The sequence below is a fragment of the Mirounga angustirostris genome, unplaced genomic scaffold (assembly GCF_029215605.1).
Source record: "Mirounga angustirostris isolate CCGP_5_RB_7025 unplaced genomic scaffold, mMirAng1.0.hap1 SCAF_3, whole genome shotgun sequence".
NCBI classification, from domain to species: Eukaryota; Metazoa; Chordata; class Mammalia; order Carnivora; family Phocidae; genus Mirounga; species Mirounga angustirostris.
Genome location: NW_026991711.1, coordinates 89,156,253 through 89,166,295, shown reverse-complemented (window position 1 = coordinate 89,166,295; position 10,043 = coordinate 89,156,253). Strand labels below are relative to the sequence as shown.

At 39.1% G+C, this 10,043-nt stretch overlaps 1 pseudogene; it reads left to right on the top strand.

Moving 5' to 3' along the window:
• The first annotated feature begins 1,067 nt into the window (after positions 1-1,067).
• Positions 1,068-1,232, top strand: LOC123839971 (U4 spliceosomal RNA; annotated as a pseudogene).
• Positions 1,233-10,043: the final 8,811 nt, after the last annotated feature.

The window sequence follows — 10,043 nt, the reverse complement described above, 5'->3', positions numbered from 1 at the left end:
ATCTGGAAGTCAAAAAGAAAGGGAAAGCTTAGGATAAAATCCTGAAAACAGACTCTAAAAGATTCTAGGTGTTAGATTCACACCATCATTGACATTATTAGCTATCTTCACTATATTGTTGGGTAAATTCAGGAACTACACAACAACCAAACTAAACCAAACCAAAACAAACAGCTGTATTTGACTTTTTTTTTTTTCCAATTGTGATGCTTATTGAAATTTTGCATTTCCCTCAGTCACTTTAGTCTAGAATCAATATAGCCTTAATCTTGCATATCAGCCAACAGGGAATGACTTCCATAATGTGCATAAATATTTATTCAACAGATATTTCTTGAGCTCCCTACTATGTATTCATTGTTTGGTAAGATACACTGCCCTCAAGGCAGTGGTTGGAAGACACACACGAGAAGTTGAGAAACATAAACAATGTATCAGAAGTCAGAGTATGAATTTTTCAGCAAATTTTGTGTAGTGTAAAAGGCAACACAGAGCTTGAGGAAAATTAGTATCAGCAAAGGATTATTAAATGTATCTACTGTACATTTTGAGTTCAGGTTAAGCTGCAGGCAAATCACAGCCCTGGAATCACATCACTATGGGACCCAGAGAAGGCTTTAAAATTTCTCATTGCCTCAGTTCTTTATATGTTGGATTTATGCATTGGATCACAAATCTGACTTCACAGATTATTGGCAAGAGTAAAGCATAAGAGAGACACTGTGAATACAGTGTCTGTTAAATATCAGATACCCAAGAATAACTTTGGTGATAAATATGTGACTTCATTAATTAATGCTATTACTAAAAAATGTAGTCAAAAAGGTTAATAAAATATCTGTATAGTCAAATGATGTTCCATGGAAGAGATGGGCCTCATTTGGGTCTTGAAAGGACAGAAAGGTTGCTTAGTGAAATAAAGGTGAGTATGCCCAAGGCGGGAATAAAATCATAAGTGAAGGCTGGGAAGTAATACAGAACACAGTGTATGGAGCATGGAGAGTGTATGGGTTTATTGAAGATGTCTGGTTATATGATATAGTGGACTTATTCTAATAATGTGGGCAAGCTTTTCGCAGTAGCAGTATCATAACCAATGAGGTTTATCCAAGGCACGATTATTGTTAATTGAAAACTAATAATGTGGGCTATCCCAAAATGGGGGGGGGCGTCAAACAGCACACTCAACTTTGCAGGTTGTCATTTTTCAAATTTGGACTCAGAACATGCTGGTGTATTAGCAGGTGTCAGATGAATTACAAACCCTTAATTGTTAACAACAGTTAATATGCTGACATTTTTGATAATCCAATTAAAAATTGAAAGAATTAGGATCAAAATGTAGGATTTTGTCATATAATCCTACTAAATTACTATTAGAATTATAGCAGAGGAAGTAAAAAGGAATAAACCAGGTATTTGAATGAAGTTGAATTTAGACACAGAGGTTGGGAACATGGAGGTCTGGGAATAGGACAACTACTTTTTATTATTAAACATTATGTTTCATTTGAATACCAGATGAATATATCATTTGTATAAAAAAATAACAAAATAAATAAGTTTTCTTCATAATAATGTTATATATGGTTTTCTTGAGGAAAAGTTATAGCCAGTTATGAAATGTAATGAATAAACCTGAATATATTATGAAATGAAATGTAATAAAGGTTAGTCAGTTATGAAATGTAATGAATAAACCTGAATATGTCCATAGAAGAGGGTCTCATGATTGCTTATCATTCCTGTGTGTCACAAAAAAAAAAAAAAAAAAAAAAGTCAATTAAGACTCTGGTTTATAGCAACATGCCATACAGTCATCATATAACCTGAAAGCATGAAAAATGCTTTTTCTTTAGTATACAAAGTTTTTTTCCACCATAGCTGTGAAGAGCCATTATGTAACAATATTTTTGGTAGGGAAAATTCTAGACTTCATGGTTTTATCTTGCTTCATCAGAACAGAATCATTTACATGTCACTACTCCTAGGTCCTTGAAAGATATTTTCCCTTCATGTTCATCTATATTCACATCATGATATTAGGGAATATTCATACACACACACACATGCACATGCATACACACACACATACACACACAACTCTCTTTTTTTTTTATTCTTATGTTAATCCCCATACATTATATCATTACTTTTAGATGTAGTGTTCCATGATTCGTTGTCTGTGCAAAACACCCAGTGCTCCATGCAGAACGTACCCTCCTCAATACCCACCACGAGGCCAACCCATCCTCCCACCCCCCTCCCCCCCAGAACCCTCAGTTTGTTTTTCAGAGTTCATCGTCTCTCATGGTTCGTCTACCCCTCCAATTTCCCCTGCTTCATTCTTCCCCTCCTGCTACCTTCTTCTTCTTTTTTTATCTTAACATATATTGCATTATTTGTTTCAGAGGTACAGATCTGAGATTCAACAGTCTTGCACAATTCACAGTGCTTACCAGAGCACATACCCTCCCCAGTGTCTATCTCCCAGTCACCCCATCCCTCCCACCCCACCCCCCACTCCAGCAAACCTCAGTTTGTTTCCTGTGATTAAGAATTCCTCATATCAGTGAGGTCATATGATACATGTCTTTCTCTGATTGACTTATTTTGCTCAACATAATACCCTCCAGTTCCATCCACGTCGTTGCAAATGGCAAGATCTCATTCCTTTTGATGGCTGCATAATATTCCATTGTATATATATACCACTTCTTCTTTATCCATTCATCTGTCGATGGATATCTTGGCTCTTTCCACAGTTTGGCTATTGTGGACATTGCTGCTATAAACATCGGGGTGCACGTACTCTTTCGGATCCCTACTTTTGTATCTTTGGGGTAAATACCCAGTAGTGCAATTACTGGATCATATGGTAGTTCTATTTTCAACTTTTTGAGGAACCTCCATACTGTTTTCCAGAGTGGTTGCACCAGCTTGCATTCCCACCAACAGTGTAGGAGGGTTCCCCTTTCTCCGCATCCCCGCCAACATCTGTCGTTTCCTGACTTGTTAAGTTTAGCCATTCTGACTGTTGTGAGGTGGTATCTCATTGAGGTTTTGATTTGTATTTCCCTGATGCCGAGCAATATTGAGCACTTTTTCATGTGTCTGTTGGCCATTTGGATGTCTTCTTTGGAAAAATGTCTGTTCATGTCTTCTGCCCATTTCTTGATTGGATTCTTTGTTCTTTGGGTGTTGAGTTTGATGAGTTCTTTATAGATTTTGGATACTAGCCCTTTATCTGATATGTCATTTGCAAATATCTTCTCCCATTCTGTCGGTTGTCTTTTGGTTTTTTTTTTTTTTTTTTTTTTTTAAAGATTTTATTTATTTATTTGAGGGAGAGAGAATGAGAGAGAGCAAGTACATGAGAGGGGGGAGGGTCAGAGGGAGAAGCAGACTCCCTGCCGAGCAGGGAGCCCGATGAGGGACTCGATCCAGGGACTCCAGGATCATGACCTGAGCCGAAGGCAGTCGCTTAACCAACTGAGCCACCCAGGCGCCCCTGTCTTTTGGTTTTGTTAACTGTTTCCTTTGCTTTGCAAAAGCTTTTTATCTTGATGAAGTCCCAATAGTTCATTTTTGCCCTTGCTTCTTTTGCCTTTGGTGATGTTTCTAGGAAGAAGTTGCTGCGGCTGAGGTCAAAGAGGTTGCTGCCTGTGTTCTCCTTTAGGATTTTGATGGACTCCTGTCTCACATTGAGGTCTTTCAACAATTTGCAGTCTATTTTTGTGTGTGGTGTAAGGAAATGGGCCAGTTTCATTCTTCTACATGTGGCTATCCAATTTTCCCAACACCATTTGTTGAAGAGACTGTCTTTTTTTCCATTGGACATTCTTTCCTGCTTTGTCGAAGATGAGTTGAACATAGAGTTGAGGGTCCATTTCTAGGCTCTCTATTCTCTTCCATTGATCTATGTGTCTGTTTTTGTGCCAGTACCATACTGTCTTGATGATGACAGCTTTGTAATAGAGCTTGAAGTCTGGAATTGTGATGCCGCTAGCTTTGCTTTTCTTTTTCAACATTCCTCTGGCTATGCAGGGTCTTTTCTGGTTCCATACAATTTTTAGGATTATTTGTTCCATTTCTTTGAAAAAAGTGGATGGCATTTTGATAGGGATTGCATTGAATGTGTAGATTGCTCTAGGTAGCATTGACATCTTCACAATATTTGTTCTTGCAATCCATGAGCATGGAACGTTTTTCCATTTCTTTGTGTCTTCCTCAATTTCTTTCATGAGTATTTTATACTTTTCTGAGTACAGATCCTTTGTCTCTTTGGTTAGATTTATTCCTAGGTATCTTATGGTTTTGGGTGCAATTGTAAATGGGATCAACTCCTTAATTTCTCTTTCTTCTGTCTTGTTGTTGGTACATAGGAATGCCACTGATTTCTGTGCATTGATTTTATATCCTGCCACTTGACTGAATTCCTGTATGAGTTCTAGCAGTTTTGAGGTGGAGTATTTTGGGTTTTCTACATAAACTAACATATCATCTGCAAAGATTGAGAGTTTGACTTCTTCTCTGAAGATTTGGGTGCCTTTGATTTCTTTTTGTTGTCTGATTGCTGTGGCTAGGACTTCTAATACTATGTTGAATAGCAGTGGTGATAGTGGACATCCCTGCCGTGTTCCTGAACTTAGGGGGAGAGCTCTCAGTTTTTCCCCATTGAGAATCATATTCGCTGTAGGTTTTTCATAGATGGCTTTTATGATATTGAGGTATATACCCTCTATGCCTATATTCTGAAGAGTTTTGATCAAGAAAGGATGCTGTACTTTGTCGAATGCTTTTTCTGCATCTATTGAGAGGATCATATGATTCTTGTCCTTTCTTTTGTTAATGTATTATATCACATTGATTGATTTGCAGATGTTGAACCAACCTTGCAGCCCAGGGATATATCCCACTTGGTCGTGGTGAATAATCCTTTGAATGTACTGTTGGATCCTATTGGCTAATATTTTGGTGAGAATTTTTGCATCCATGGTCATCAGGGATATTGGTCTGTAATTCTCCTTTTTGATGGGGTCTTTGGTTTTGGGATCAAGGAAATGCTGGCCTCATAAAACGAGTTTGGAAGTTTTCCTTCCATTTCTATTTTTAGAACAGTTTCAGAAGAATAGGTATTAATTCTTCTTGAAATGTTTGGTAGAATTCCCCTGGTAAGTCATTTGACCCTGGGCCTTTGTTTTTTGGGAGATTTTTGATGATTGCATCAATTTCCTTAGTGGTTATAGCTCTGTTCAGGTTTTCTATTTCTTCCTGGTTCAGTTTTGGTAGTTGATACATCTCTAGGAATGCATCCATTTCTTCCAGGTTATTTAATTTGCTGGCATAGAATTGTTCATCATATGTTCTTATAATTGTTTGTATTTCTTTGGTGTTGGTTGTGATCTCTCCTCTTTCATCCATGATTTTGTTGATTTGGGTCATTGCTCTTTTCTTTTTGATAAGTCTGGCCAGGGGTTTATCAATCTTGTTAATTCTATCAAAGAACAAGGTCCTAGTTTCATTGATCTGTTCTACTGTTCTTTTAGTTTCTATTACATTGATTTCTGCTCTGATCTTTATTATTTCTCTTCTCCTGCTGGGTTTAGACTTTATTTGCTGTTCTTTCTCCAGCTCTTTTAGGTGGAGGGTTAGGTTGTGTATTTGAGACCTTCTTGTTTCTTGAGAAATGCTTGTATTGCTATGTATTTCCTTTTAGGACTGCCTTTGCTGCATCCCAAAGATTTTGAACAGTTGTGTTTTCATTTTCATTGGTTTCTATGTATTTTTTTAATTCTTCTTTAATTTCCTGGTTGACCCATTCATTCTTCAGTAGGATGCTCTTTAGCCTCCATGTATTTGAGTTCTTTCCGACTTTCCTCTTGTGATTGAGTTCTAGTTTCAAAGCATTGTGGTCTGAAAATAGGCAGGGAATGATCCCAATCTTTTGGTACCAGTTGAGACCTGATTTATGACCTAGGATGTGATCTATTCTGGAGAATGTTCCATGGGCACTAGAGAAGAATGTGTATTTTGTTGCTTTGGGATGGAATGTTCTGAATATGTCTGTGAAGTCCATTTGGTCCAGTGTGTCATTTAAAGTCTTTATTTCCTCGTTGATCTTTTGCTTAGATGATCTGTCCATTTTAGTGAGGGGGGTGCTAAAGTCCCCACTATTATTGTATTTTTGTCAATGTGTTCCTTTGCTTTTGTTATTAATTGCCTTATATAATTGGCTGCTCCCAGGTTAGGGGCATAGATATTTACAATTGTTAGATCTTCTTGTAGGATAGACCCTTTAAGTAGGATATAATGTCCTTCCTCATCTCTTATTACAGTCTTTGGTTTAAAATCTAATTTGTCTGATATAAGGATTGCCACCCCAGCTTTCTTTTGGTGTCCTTTAGCATGGTAAATGATTTTCCACCCCCTCACTTTCAATCTGGGGGTGTCTTTGGTTCTAAAATGAGTCTCTTGCAGACAGCATATCTATGGGTCTTGTTTTTTAATCCAGTCTGATAGCCTGTGTCTTTTGATTGGAGCATTTAGCCCATTTACATTCAGGGTAACTATTGAAAGATAGGAATTTAGTGCCATTGTATTGCCTGTAAGGTGACTGTTACCATATATTGTCTGTGTTCCTTTCTGGTCTATGTTGCCTTTAGGGTCTCTCTTTGCTTAGAGAACCCCTTTCAAGATTTCTTGTAGGGCTGGTTTTGTGTTTGCAAATTCCTTTAGTTTTTGTTTGTCCTGGAAGCTTTTTATCTCTCCTTCAATTTTCAATGACAGCCTAGCTGGATAGAGTATTCTTGGCTGCCTATTTTTCTCATTCAGTGCTCTGAATATATCCTGCCAGTCCTTTCTGGCCTGCCAGGTCTCTGTCGATAGGTCTGTTGCCAATCTAATGTTTTTACCATTGTAGGTTACATATCTCTTCTCCCGAGCTGCTCTCAGGATTTTCTCTTCGTCTATGAGACTCGTAAGTTTTACTATTAGATGTCGGGGTGTTGACCTATTTTTATTGATTTTGAGGGGGGTTCTCTGTGCTTCCTGGATTTTGATGCCTGTTTCCTTCCCCAAATTAGGGAAGTTCTCCTCTATAATTTGCTCCATTATACCTTCTGCCCCTCTCTCTCTTTCTTCTTCTTCTGGGATGCCAATTATTCTAATGTTGTTTCGTCTTATGGTATTGCTTATCTCTCGAATTCTGCCCTCGTGATCCAGTAGTTGTTTATCTCTCTTTTTCTCAGCTTTTTTATTTTCCATCATTTGGTCTTCTATATTACTGATTCTCTCTTTTGCCTCATTTATACTAGCAGTTAGCACCCCCATTTTTGATTGCACCTCATTAATAGCCTTTTTGATTTCTACTTGGTTAGATTTTAGCTCTTTTACTTCTCCAGAAAGGGTTTCTCTAATAACTTCCATATTTTTTTCAAGCCCAGCTAATATCTTTAAAGTGATGATTCTGAACTCTAGATCTGACATCGTACTAATGTCCGTATTGAGTAGGACCCTGGCAGTCGGTACTACCTCTTGAGGTGATTTTTTCCGTCTTGTCATTTTGTGCAGAGGAGAATAGATTAATGAGAGAACAAATGATAGCAGAGTAACCACGTCCCCAGAAAATATACTCTAAACAAATCAGAAAAGACCTGAAGCAGTGGGATAAGAAAGGGAAAGAGAGAAAAAAGAAAAAGATAAAGATAAAAACATACAAAACAAACAAAACAACAAGAACAAAAAAAAAAAAAAACAGAATGTGATCAAATATGATCAGGCTGGTATATAGATCAGTGCCACACACTAGATTTGGGTGTATTTTGGTCTGTTAGAAGAAAGTGCCTCCCAAAATTCTGAAGAAAGAAAAACTTATATATGTACAAAAATAAGGGTTGATATGATGAAGGGATGGAATATGACTGTAAAGATGGAAATTATAAAAAATTTTATAAAAGGAATTGATAAGAAGTTGTTTGAAAAAAGAAAGAAGAGGATTTAAAAAATGAAAAAAGGAAAAAAAAAAGGGAGAGAATGTGATCAGGCAGGGTAGTAGAAAAAACCATATACTAGATATTTAGGGTATATTTTAATCTGTTAAAAGAAACTCTCTCAAAATTTTAAAGAGAGAACAATTTATATATATATATGCCAAAAATACTGGTAACTAGTATGAAGGGATAGAATATGACTCTAAAAATGAAAAATAATTTTTTTTTTTCAAAAAAGGGATTGATAAGATGTTGGTTGAAAAAGAGAAAAAGAAAAATTAAAAAAAAAAAAAACAGTTAAAAAAAATTAACTTTGAAAGACTAAAGGATCATGGTAAAAAAAGCCATGAATTCTATGTGCAGTACTCCCCTAGCGCTGGAGTTCTGCCGTTCTCATTGATTGGTAAACTTGGTCTTGGCTAGCTGTTCTCGCTGATCTTCTGGGGAGGGGCCTGTTGCCGTGGTTTCCAAATGTCTTTGCTGGAGGTGGATTTGCCCCGCCCTTGTCCCCTCCAGGCTAAGTAATCTGCTCGGGTTTGCTCTCCGGAGCTTTTGTTCCCTGCGAGCTTTCCCTACAGCTTTGGAGGCGGAGAGTGAAAATCGTGGCCTCCCAATCTCCGCTCCGGAGGAGCTGAGAACTCGGGGCCCCGCTTCTCAGTGAGACCCCAGAGAAAAGATGTCAGTCACTCCCGTCTCCCCGGTTTCCGGCTGCACTCCGTGCTCACCCAGCCTGCAACCGTGCGTTTCTATCTCTGGCACCCAACCCTGCGTGGAGCCTCCCAACCCAGCAGATCCCTGCGGTGCACTCCCACGTGGCTCCTCCTGGGGGAGGAAGGTGAGTCTCCCTGGATCTGCCACTTGTTGGGTCCCTGCTGGAGGAGCAGTGGCCAGACTGTGCCGCAGATCATGGTTTATGGCAACCCCGAGCTGAGAGCCCGTGCCTGGGCTCCGCCTCTGCATCTGGCTTCCCTGCTCCGTTACCTGGGAGCTCTGCCACACTCAGGCGCCCCCGGTCTTTCTGTGACCCTGAGGGTCCTGAGACCACACTGTTCCGGAGCGTTCCACCCCCCGCTTAGCCACCAGAGTGACGTCCCTCAGCAGAGCAGACTTTTAAAAGTTCCGATTTTGTGCTCCGTGGTTCTATCACTTGCCAGAAGCGGCCAACGGAGGCGCCTCCCCCGCCCTCTATCCTCCCAAATATCACCTCGGATTCACTTCTCCGCACATCCTACCTTCCAGAAAGTGGTCGCTTTTCTGTTCAGAGAGTTGTTGCTATTCCTTTCTTAGGTGTTCAGAATGGTTTGATCCCTAGCCAGCTGAATTTTTGAGAGGAGACGAAATCCAGGTCTCTTACTCCTCCGCCATCTTGCTCTGCCCCCAGCCACACAACTCCCTTTTAAAAGGAAACCTAAACCTAAGTCCCTAAAATTATAGAGACATCCTTACTCTTTTATCATATATTTTAGGCCATGGCTTCACAAACTGTATAGCAATAATGTGAGGGTTCTTCATTAAACTAGTGAACAAATAAGCATGTCAAAAATTTTTAAGCAAGTGCCTGAATGTGCACCATATTGTACCATGTGCCTCACCTCTGAATAGATATGATTGATGACAGACCATTAAGAATATTTCCTAGTTCAGAGGAATCCTTAATCTCAGGAAACAAACTGAGGTTTGCTGGAGTGGTGGGGAGTGGGAGGCATGGGATGGCTGAGTGATGAACATTGGGGAGGGTATGTGCCATGGCAAGCGCTGTGAATTGTGTAAGACTGATGAATCACAGACCTGTATCTCTGAAACAAATAATACATTAACATAACATAATAATAAAAAAATACGATTCAAACTAAAAAAAAAAAAAAGGATAGTAGAAAGGGAAAAATGAAGGGGAGGATTGGAAGGGGGAGAAGAACCATGAGAGACTATGGAGATGGGAGGGGGCTGGGGGGATGGTTTAGCCCAGTGATGGGTATTAAAGAGGGCACATATTGAATGGAGCACTGGGTATTATATGTAAACAATGAATCATGGAACACTACATCAAAAACT